Source organism: Podarcis filfolensis, assembly GCF_964270895.1.
Source record: "Podarcis filfolensis genome assembly, chromosome: 2".
Classification (NCBI taxonomy): Eukaryota; Metazoa; Chordata; class Lepidosauria; order Squamata; family Lacertidae; genus Podarcis; species Podarcis filfolensis.
The window spans coordinates 111,718,855-111,730,495 of record NC_139605.1 but is presented as its reverse complement, the minus strand read 5'-3'; the positions used below and the strand labels follow the sequence as shown (position 1 = coordinate 111,730,495).

General features: G+C 49.0%; 1 protein-coding gene across 3 annotated transcripts in view; it reads left to right on the top strand.

Annotated features, from left to right (window-relative positions):
* The first annotated feature begins 938 nt into the window (after positions 1-938).
* Positions 939-11,641, top strand: part of BAZ2A (bromodomain adjacent to zinc finger domain 2A) — a 66,337-nt gene continuing 55,634 nt past the window's right edge. For 2 of the 3 annotated variants that reach the window (XM_083599163.1, XM_083599160.1), the window contains exon 1: positions 939-1,365. The gene's annotated coding sequence lies outside the window, so the exon portion shown is untranslated. The remainder of the gene's footprint in view (positions 1,366-11,641) is intronic. The other variant, XM_083599165.1, reaches the window with a different exon arrangement.

Genomic DNA, 11,641 nt, shown 5'->3' with positions numbered 1-11,641 from the left:
CTGCTGAAAGTAATGGGGCCCTTTATATGTCCAGCTGTCCTTTGTCAACAACAAATGGTCGGGGTTTTTTGTGTTGAATATATGCCATATGGTAATTTATGGACCCAATAGGTATCTAAAGCCATTTGCACCTAACAAAATATGTATTTTATCAAAGTAATTGTTGAACTGAAAGACAATTAAGAAGAAGTATATTAATAGTGAATTTTTGGGGGTTACCCGAGAGAATGGGGCCCTAAGCTATAGCTTATTTAGCTTATACAGTGGTACCTCGGGTTAAGTACTTAATTCGTTCCGGAGGTCCGTTCTTAACCTGAAACTGTTCTTAACCTGAAGCACCACTTTAGCTAATGGGGCCTCCTGCTGCTGCTGCGCCGCCGGAGCACGATTTCCGTTCTCATCCTGAAGCAAAGTTTTTAACCCGAGGTACTATTTCTGGGTTAGCGGAGTCTGTAACCTGAAGCGCATGCAACCCGAGATACCACTGTACGTAAATCCACCACTGGCAAGGAGGGAAGTCCAGAAGATTCTTTGGAATCTTGTTTTTATGTTATATATTGGATATGAGATTGTAAAACTCTGGTTTGAAAACCAAATAAAGATATATATATATATATATATATATATATATATATATATATAATATTAATTTGTTTATTTGGTTTTCAAATTGGGGTGCCAACTTGAATATAAGGGGGGGTCCAAATAAGCTCTACCCTGCAGAATCTATCTATATCTATCTACCGTATCTGTCTATCTATCTATCATCTATCTATCATCTATCTATCTATCATCTATCTATCTGTAGTTTCTGCAGGGTAGAGCTTATTTGGACCCCCCCTTATATTATATTCAAGTTGGCACCCCTCAAAGGAGTGCTGGGGCGGGGGGGTGTCCCTTCTTGGTGGCTATCTCCCCCCCTCCGTTCACTTGCAAGCATTCTCCTCGATGTGCGTGTCCCGCATTTCGGAAGTAAGAGGCGGCGGCGCGGATTGAGCGCGCGCGCGCCTATGCCCATGTCTTTATTTTTATTTTTATTTTGCAATCCCCCTCGCCGCTTTCCCTTTCGCCTGCAAATGGCTTCTGCACCTTTAAATAATTCATCGCCCTGTCTTTTGCCTCTGCCTCCTTGCATGGGGCTGGCTGGGGAGGAGACAGCAGAGGAGGCAGCAGCAGCAACAGCAACAGCAGCCGCCCGAGCCTGGTGACATCAGCGCCAGGGCTTCAGCAGCCACCTGCTCCCAGCCAGAGAGAGGAAGAGAGAGGAAACTGCTGGGAACCCCCAAGGATCCTCCTCCTCTTGCTGCTGATCTCCCAGATCTCCCCTCCACCCATCCCATCCCTTGGAGACCCCTCGCCCTCCAGGTAAGGGGCGCCGATTGCATGGGCCACCCGGGTTGGGAGGGCTGGCTTTCTGCGTGCGGGGAACCCCAGATGATCCCACCGAGCTCGATCCGAGCCAGGCGGAGCCTGGGAGATCTCTCTTCACCATCAGAAGGCTCTTTTTTATTTTTTGCCTCCTCCTCTTCTGCCTGCAGCAGCTGCCGATTGGAGCCTCCCGGGTCCCAAAGGCAGACGCGTTCTGTCTTCCATGACTCTTTAAAAAAGTCAGGAGAGAGTAAGCCGGGAGATCGGGCGGTGGGGTAAACCCTGCGCCCCCCCCCCCCCCGTGCAAGTTGCAGAAGGGAAATAAAAGTTGGCTGGCGCTGCTGCGTAAAGTCTTGGTTTGCTGGGAGCGGAACTTGCACTCTGCAACCCCAGCTGCAAGCCTGCTGGTCTGCTGGAAATAAGTAAAAATAACCTTGGATCCCGAAAAGGGCTTTGGAAACAGAGTAGTACGTAGTAGTAGGTTGGAGGAAGTTGTCTGGGAATTCGGGGTTCTGGGGTTTCCCAAGAGTTGGGGGGGTACCTCTGCAGAGGACATGTGGCCTTGTGGTTAGAGCAAGGGCACCTCATCGTCCATTGTTCAGGAAGCAGCAGTGGGGTGAGAAGGGGACAGCCCTGAAGAGCTAAAGCAGAACCCTGAATTTCAGGAGGGCATCATGGGTAAGAATGGGCGCAGCAATAAAACCGCTGGCACGTTTGCAAAGCTAAGCAGGGTCCGGTATGGTTTCAGATTGGATGGGCAACCTTGATTCATGCATTGCAGGGGGCTGGACTAGATAGCCATTGGGGGTCCCTTCCAACTCTCGAATTCTGAGTGTGACTGGATGCCTATTCCCCTTCAGCTCTGGGGGGAAAAATGTATGTGTATTTATTTTGCATGCTGAGCATTGTCGCTATTCTCTCCCCCCCCCCACCCCGAAAGCTGGGGTGCCATTTCTGCACCCCGTGCAGGAAATGAATGAGCTTGCAGAGCTTTTGACTGAATGAACATGGCCTTAGTTGCAAGATAAGTTCAGGTGACAACGCCCCCCCCCCTCCATTTCTGGCCTGGAATATGTGGGGAATTCCAACTGAGAATTATCTCACATCTCCTTGTGGGTGCTCTGTTTATAGTGAAAATAGGGGGAGTGTTGTTGGGCAGCAAGCGGTTTGCATTTGGGCACCAGTAAACGCCTGACTTTGCCGTCCTCTGACGCTGGCAGTGCTGCAGAGCCTTCTCTTCTTTGAATGGCTTCCTGGCTCTGGCACCACTCTTGGCTTTCCTGAATTTGTGCAGTTGGCTTGTAGTTCACGACCAGGGGGCTATTCATTCAGTGTGGCTTGACCGAGGCAGGAAATCCCATAAACAACTCTTCCTCTGCCCTGGCAGTAAAATAAAAAATAAAAATCATGCTAATAAATTAAATAACGAAACCATCTGTGCCCTTTCAGGACACACCAAATCAATACCTGACATCACAGGCATATAATAACTCTGCAATCTTGACCATAGCATTCTCTGAATTAAACTGGATTATGGGTGTGCACCCACCCACCGGAGCGCCACTTCTTGGCGTGACTAAGAGAGACAGGTTGGCAGTGATGGGGTTCCTGAATTTCCTATCTGCCCAAGGCTGTTGGCTCAGCCATCAAATGATTGGTTAATAAAGGAACCCCGGGCAGGGGTAGCCCAAGTCATTTTGCTGCCTGAGGCGGAAAGGCAAGAAGGCAAAGTCTTGTTCTGAAGCTGACCTGATTGACTGTCACTTCAATACTAGCAAAAGGAGGGGGTGTAGGGCAGGGCAGGTGGCACACACAGCTCTGCTTCCCAACACCTCATTGTCACCCAGTAGCAACTGCTGCCTGAAGCAGCTGACTCACTCTGTCTAATGGTAGGGCCAGCCCTGACCTTGGGAACTTCATGAAGCCAGTTCCTTTGAATCTTGGATTTGTTTGTGTGCTTCTGGACTTGTATATATATTCTACCCATCCTTGGTGTTAGGAAGAGTGAAATTACTTGAACTATAAACAAGGCTGTATATGATTTGTGCTTACCCCTCCCCGCAAAGAGAACTGCAGCAGGAGAAGCCAGGTTCTGTATGCCTCTGTATTAAAAAAACCCAACACACATAATAAGAGAAATGTGCATATTTTTCATTTTAAAAAACCAACAATTCTGCATTTTAGTATTTTGCCTGATTTCTTTTGGTTTTGCTAATCATGAGTAGGGGTAATGAACCAGCTGGGCATTAAAAGCCTCTCCTCTAACCCACTGGAAATCTTATTTAGCCACCTCTTTTGGCAAGAATTGCCTACACATTTTCCAACACATCTTTGCGTCATGCAGAGAGAAAGGGGGGGATGAAATTAGCAGGAGGCTGTATTCTCTTCCGAATACCACAGTCTTGTGTTCTGGCAGAATCACAGTCCTTCTTATAAATGAGGATCAGACCCCCATTTGAATGAGACTTCTCTATTAAAATGGTAAAGGAAGTATTATTTGTATGGCATATTGTTAGTCTGTGTGCAAAACAGGGCTGTCTTTTGCAAGAGCGTGGATTTCACAATAGCTGATAACTGTTCATGGAGGTTTAAGGAACTAGGGAGATCCCAAGGTATGGAACAACATTTACCCGAATGATGATGATGATGATGATGATGATAACAATAATTTATTTTTTTATACCCCGCCCATTTGGCTGGGTTTCCCCAGCCATTCTGGGCGGCTCCCAACAGAATATTAAAAACACGATAAAACATCAAACATTAAGAACTTCCCTAAACAGGGCTGCCTTCCAATGTCTTCTTAAAGTCAGATAGTTGCTTATTTCCCTGACATCTGATGGGAGGGCGTTCCACAGGGTGGGCGCCACTACCTAGAAGGCCCTCTACCTGGTTCCCTGTAACCTCACTTCTCGCAGGGAGGGAACCGCCAGAAGGCCCTCAGAGCTGGACCTCAGTGTCTGGGCTGAGTGATGGGGGTGGAGACAAATTGATTATTGGCAAATTGATAAGTAGTAGCTGTTGTTTTCCTTTCAGCTATGCACTGTGGACGTGGGTGGCACTGTGGGTTAAACCACAGAGCCTAGGACTTGCTGATCAGAAGGTCGCGGTTCGAATCCTTGTGATGGGGTGAGCGCCCGTTGTTCGGTCCCTGCTCCTGCCAACCTAGCAGTTTGAATGCACGTCAAAGTGCAAGCAGATAAATAGGTACCGCTCCAGTGGGAAGGTAAACGGCATTTCCGTGCGTTGCTCTGGTTCTCCAGAAGCTGCTTAGTCATGCTGGCCACATGACCCGGAAGCTGTATGCCGGCTCCCTCGGCCAATAAAGCGAGATGAGTGCCACAACCCCAGAGTCAGCCACGACTGGACCTAATGGTCAGGGGTCCTTTTACCTTTACCTATGCACTGTGGAAGTGGTTTGGAAACCTGGTGCCCTGTGATGCTGTTGGACTACAACACCTGTTGGCCTCAGCTAGCGTGGCCAGTGGTTGGGGTGATGGGAATTGAAATCCAGCAAATATCTGGAGGACCAGAGGATATGTACCACTGCCTTGTGCAACTGGACGTTCAGTCTTTGAGCACCTCAGCATATTCCTCGCCACATCCTTTGGTTCAGTTTAGACATCCTGCTAAACAATAGTTAAGGAAGTAAAGTGTGGCTTAGCATGAAGTCTGAATTGACAAATCATGGTTTGCCATCAGCCGGCAAATCAGAACTGGAAAGCCATGGTTTTAAGTGGGTTTGGCATGATTGGTTTGCAACGGCCTGTCTTCACCTCCGGATTACTGCACTTAGATATGAGAATGCTGAGCAGATGGGAAATAAAAATAGACAAGCAGGCCTATACAGTAGTACCTCGGGTTACATACGCTTCAGGTTACAGACGCTTCAGGTTACAGACTCCGCTAACCCAGAAATAGTACCTCAGATTAAGAACTTTGCTTCAGGATGAGAACAGAAATCATGCAGTGGCGGTGCAGTGGCAGCAGGAGGCCCCATTAGCTAAAGTGGTGCTTCAGGTTAAGAACAGTTTCAGGTTAAGAACAGACCTCCGGAACGAATTAAGTTCTTAACTTGAGGTACCACTGTACCATGATTTGCCTGTACATTGGGGTGCTCAAACAATAATTTGAGTTCTGAACAGTGGAGTGGTTCAGCAGTAGCAGGGGTCAGCAACCTTTTTCAGCCATGGGCCGGTCCACTGTCCCTCAGACCATGTGGTGGGCCGGACTATATTTTTGGGGGGGAAATGAACAAATTCCTAGGCCCCACAAATAACCCAGAGATGCATTTTAAATAAAAGCACATATTCTACTCATGTAAAAAAACCAGACAGGCACCACAAATAAACCAGAGATGCATTTTAAAGAAAAGGACACATTCTACTCATGTAAAAACACACTGATTCCCAGACTGTCCGCGGGCCGGACTGAGAAGGCGATTGGACCGCATCCGGCCCCTGGGCCTTAGGTTGCTTACCCCTGAGCTATAGCATAACATTTTAATTTGCCAATTCTTGGGTTTGGAAGACATGGGCATATACAACCCTGCAGCTTGGACTTGACAGCCAAACCTCAGTTAAGATGAAGTCCAAACCAGCAAAAAACATAATTTAGAATGATATCTGAGTATTTGCCCTATTCTGCACCCCCCAATGTATTTAAAATAATTCAAGAAAACATAACAAGGATAAACACTCACATAAATTTAATAGAAGGAGATGCATCCATATTATGATAGCTTCATCTCCCCCAATCTCCAGGTAAAAACAATGAAAAGAGGCTTGTAGCTCCTTAAAGAACAATTTATGATGGCATAGTATTTTGCGGACACTGATGAAGTGTTATCTGAAGTTGACATTGGTTATAATGGTTGTTTTAAGCTGCCTTAAAGGTGGAAAGGTGGGATATAAATGTTTTAAATTGTAATCAAGGGTGAGACCTCTGAGGCTTATATTTCCGGGCCCATCAAAGGCGCATCTATGTACACATGTTCCAGTCATGCCGGGTCCATAAACATTCAGTGTTTTCCAAAATGTAGGGTGATTCGCTGAAAGAATCCTCTAGGGCCACTTAACCACAGCCTGGAGGCAAAGTGATAAGGAGAGAAAAGGTGTGCAAGATTCTGGACTATAGTCGGGGCGGGGGGGATAGGTGTATGTTTATCTGGGATGGAGAGGCTGTGGCCCTCTGTATACTGCTGGTAGTCCAACTCCCATCAGCCCCAGCCTGCATGGCCATTGGCCAAGGATGATGGCAGCTGTTATCCATCAGTATCTGGAAGGACACCAGTTCCCCATCTCTGGCAGGTTTGGGAGGCGACGTGTTGATAGTTGCATGAGTGAAGTGCAGAAATACTCGATTGCGTTTTTCTCTGTCGGGAGGCAGATAATAAACTTGGGCAATCTTCTTTCGGAGGACAGAGAGGGCGAGGAGAGATAACGCTTTCATGTATTTTGTTTGGGGGACGCTGCCTCCAAACAGATCCCTGCTCCAAGGCCACTTTCCCACCGAAAAGTAGCTCAGTACAGCAAAGCATCTGTGTGTGGGCAGCAGCCTGTGCCCACGTGGGAGATATGCCTTTCTGTGCCTCTGATAGCATTGGGAGGAGAATATCCCACAAAACCCTCTCCCCGCACACTTGAGATCACACACTGGGAGTGCTCCTTAGCCTGCTTTCCACTGCGACCCTGGGCATTTTTATGCAGAAGCAAATCCTCCGCTGGCAGCAGGGCTTACTCCCAGGGAAGCTTTTCTAGAATCGCAGCCTCTCAAACCAGCACACGGTGCTGCTGACACCAAGTCAGGGCCAGGGCAACCACCACCCTTGTGCAAGCATCCTTGTGCCTTGATAGCTCAGTTGGTTAGAGTGTGGTGCTGATTATGCCAAGGTTGGAGGTTCGATCCCTGTATGGGACAGTTGCATATTCCTGCATTGCAGAGGGTTGGAGTAGATGAGCCTCATCCAACATTACAATTGTATGTCAGTAGGGGTGCTAGGCCCCTGCTCCTGCCAACATAGCCGTTTGAAAGCACGTCAAAGTGCAAGTAGATAAATAGGTACCGCTCCGGTGGGAAGGTATACAGCGCTTCCGTGTGCTGCTCTGATTCGCCAGAAGCGGCTTAGTCATGCTGGCCACATGACCCGGAAGCTGTACGCCGCTATCTCGGCCAATAAAGCGAGATGAGCACCACAACCCCAGAGTCGGTCATGACTGGACCTAATGGTCAGGGGTCCCTTTACCTTTACTAGGGGTGCTAGATGACACAACTTTGATGGCTAGATGACACAACTTTGATGGCAGAAAGTGAGGAGGAATTAAAGAACCTTTTAATGAGGGTGAAAGAGGAGAGTGCAAAATATGGTCTGAAGCTCAACATTAAAAAAACCAAGATCATGGCCACTGGGCCTATCACCTCCTGGCAAATAGAAGGGGAAGAAATGGAGGCAGTGAGAGATTTTACTTTCTTGGGCTCCATGATCACTGCAGATGGTGACAGCAGTCACGAAATTAAAAGACGCCTGCTTCTTGGGGGAAAAGCAATGACAAACCTAGACAGCACCTTAAAAAGCAGAGACGTCACCTTGCCAACAAAGGTCCATATAGTTAAAGCTATGGTTTTCCCAGTAGTGATATATGGAAGTGAGAGCTGGACCATAAAGAAGGCTGATCGCCGAAGAATTGATGCTTTTGAATTATGGAGCTGGAGGAGACTCTTGAGAGTCCCATGCACTGCAAGAAGATCAAACCTATCCATTCTGAAGGAAATCAGCCCTGAGTGCTCACTGGAAGGACAGATCCTGAAGCTGAGGCTCCAATACTTTGGCCACCTCATGAGAAGAGAAGACTCCCTGGAAAAGACCCTGATGCTGGGAAAGATGGAAGGCACAAGGAGAAGGGGACGACAGAGGACAAGATGGTGGGACAGTGTTCTCGAAGCTACCAGCATGAGTTTGACCAAACTGCGGGAGGCAGTGGAAGACAGGAGTGCCTGGCGTGCTCTGGTCCATGGGGTCACCAAGAGTCTGACACGACTAAACAACAACAACAGGGGTGCTAACCCGATCCACTTATTTCGGATGCATTGCTGGTTTCGCTCCTTTTTTTTAAGCGCCCTTGTGCGTAGGGCAACCTCTTTCTCAATCAGACGGTGTCGCTCGGGGCGGGGATGCTTGTCACGCTTGTCTCTCTCTCTCTCTCTCTCTCTCCTTGCGTGTGACTCACAAGCAGGCAAGAGGAGAGACGACTGCTCTGGCTGAAGGCCTGGAGGAGAAAAGTGTGTGCGCGCTCGCCCGCCCGCCCTCCTGCTTGCTTGCTTGCTTGCTGCTGCTGCTACTTCTTGGCTGCATGGAAAAGGAAGTGTTTGGCTCCAGCAGCTGGGGAAGAGGAGGGGCTCCCTTTACAAAAGCCCCAACCATCTGTCTCTCCTCGCCTGCACCTTGCAGCAGTGCCGCACCGTGCAGGGCGCGCAGCCTCCAATGGCCTCCGGGGGTTGTTTGTTTGTATGCGCGGGTGTGGGCGGCTGCTTTTTCACCAGATCCTGTGACACACAAAAGCGGAGAGGGAGAGGGAGGGATGGAGGAGTTTCCAAGCCGCCAGGGAGAGAACCAATCTAGATCTGTCCAGCCCACCTTCGTCCTTAGCCGCCACCACCGACCACCCACCCAGGAGCAGCGCTGCGCGCATTTCGCAGGACATGGGAAGCGCAGGCCGGCGAAGCTCTTGATTCCCGCTGATCCCCAGCCATCTTCCCAAACCTACACCCCCCCCGCCCTTATGCTTTGCTTTCTCTCCTCGGCCCCGCCTGTATCTCTCTCTCTCTCGATCCTCCTAGGGAGCGAGCAAATAGATGGCAAGGCAGCGGCGTGCCCCGAGGAGGAGGGCGGTCGGCTTGTTGTCTGCAGAGGCTGCGAAGCGGGTGGCTGAATGATGCGGCGTGGGCGGCTGGCGAAGAAAGCGCTCTCTCTCTTTCGCTCTCTCTCTGGGAGAGGAAGGGAGGGAACCCCAAGGGATCTCGCCAGGAAAGAGCCTCTATGAAGGATCCCCCCACTTGCAGGAGGAGTGTACCTCGAAACTGCTCGCCTGTGCCTCAGATTGCCTCATTCCTTTAATCCAGAGGTTCACTTCTCAACTTGGGTTCTGTTCTGCACTACTTGCCAGGTCTTCCACACAGGCCCTCCAAGTGCCCCTATTTTCCAAGGACCGTCCGGATTTTCAGAAGCCGCCCTGGTTTCTGATTGGATCCCAGAATGTCCTGCTTTTCCTTGGGGAAAGCCCCTATTTTCATTGGAGAAATGTTGGAGGGTATGATGTCACACTCGGGCTGACTTCCCCATCTGCTAAATGGGCATAATACTCTGCCCTAGGTTTCTAGAATTAGTGACACAAGAAACCTCCCTCTGCCCTCAGCCCTAAACTTTTGGAGTTAGCCTGGTTATAAGCCTTTCTCGAAAGCTTTAACTTTTCGAGTACATGGAGGTGACACACACACACACACACACACACACACACACAGGATCCCAGTAATCCTTAGCAACAGCCCAGGAGGCTAGGTCATTATTATCACCCCTGCATTTCAAATGGAGGAAAGCTGAGGCTTTGGAGTACAGTGACTCCCATAAAGCCATCTGGCAAGGTCATAGCTGAGTTTGAACCAAGGACAAAGGATGCCTTTGGTCTCTGGAAGGACCAAGACTGAGCTCTAGCAGTTTTCTTCCACTTGGTGCCCTTGCGTACATTTTGGACTACAACTCCCATCAGTGCTGGTTGGGAGTGATGCGAGTTGTAGTCTAAAACGACTGGTGGGCACCTCGTGGGGAAAGGCTCAGCAAGAGGGTCTCAGAACTGAATCCAGGTTTCTGCTTTAGATCAGCCTGACCCTAGAAGGGTCAGGAACCTCAGGCTTGGGAGCCAAATACAGACCTCTCTATATCTGACCTTTGGAAATCTTCCCAAGGACACAACCCTCACTGGCCCCAGTTTGCAAAACACACACAGAAAACCACAAAACCAGTGTTTTTGTGTGACGGTATTGTGTCCTTGAACTGTGACAATGCCTTCTGCTTGTAGAAGCAAGCCAACTGTCCAAAGTTTAAAATTTACATTTGTTTCTTCACCCCACTGGTCTCGCCCACCACTAGCATGTGGGGAAGGTTGCCCAGAAGGGAGTACTGTCCGCAGGCTGGGGCGAAAAACCGACTCCCCTTCTGTAGAAGATGCCTCCTTCTCATTGGGCAACCTGCAGTCAACAAGGTCACAGGTCAGAAGGGGACAGACAAGGGCGGGCCTCGCAAAGAGTATAAAAATGCAGCAGTTCCTCTGCTCTCATCAGCCAGAGGATGCATGCTGTGTCTTGTCTTGGGTTGCCATATTTCAAGCAGTGAAAATTCAGACAGAAAAGTTGTTGAGCTTTTTGGGCAAAATCGCTTTTTTTTAAAAAATGCAATTTTGAGGTATTTTTATGGGGAAACGGCACTGCCGACTTGGGCTGCCATACACCTGGATTTTCCCCATGTCCTGATTTGTTTTGTGTTGCAGAGAGGAGGGGAGGAGATCTGAGCAGCTGTCAGATCCAGTGTTCTGGGTGCATTTTGTAGCACTTTACTCTGAAGAGCGGCCCCCTTTCTCCACTGTGACAAGAGATTGCAGTCTGCCCCAGCATATTATTGTGGGGAGGGAGGCTGGTTCACACATGCATGTAACGTTGCTTGATTTCTCATCGCTTGATGACTTAACATACTGACCTCCTTCAAGCATAGAGCTATCCTGCCCTGCAAGGACCTGGAGCACCCACATATCAGCTACAGAGGCCACGGAAAAGCACAGAAAGCAAAGCCTACACACATAGACACTTAGGTTTTCATGTGTTCTGGATTTCATGCTGAGTTCCAGAATGCATGGTAAGTCTGTATGTTTTACAGGTTTATGCAAGTGGACTTTCCTTTGCAGGTGTCCGCACTTAAAAGTGTGGACATTAGGGTCAGGAGTAACAACACCATACAACATTGGGGGCAGGGCCTGTAGTGCAGCCGTGGAGCTCAGTCCTACATAGAATCATAGAACTGTAGAGTTCAAAGGGACAATGAGGATCATCAACTACAACCCCCTGCAATGAAGGAATCTTGCCCAACGTGGGGCTTGAACCCACGACTCTTGAGATTAAGAGTCCCATGCTCTACCGACTGAGCCATGTGATGCCCCATCCTCTGACGTATGCCCAACAGAGGGCTTTGATGTCTCAAAGCTGAACGGAGCTCCCTTCAGAAGTATTT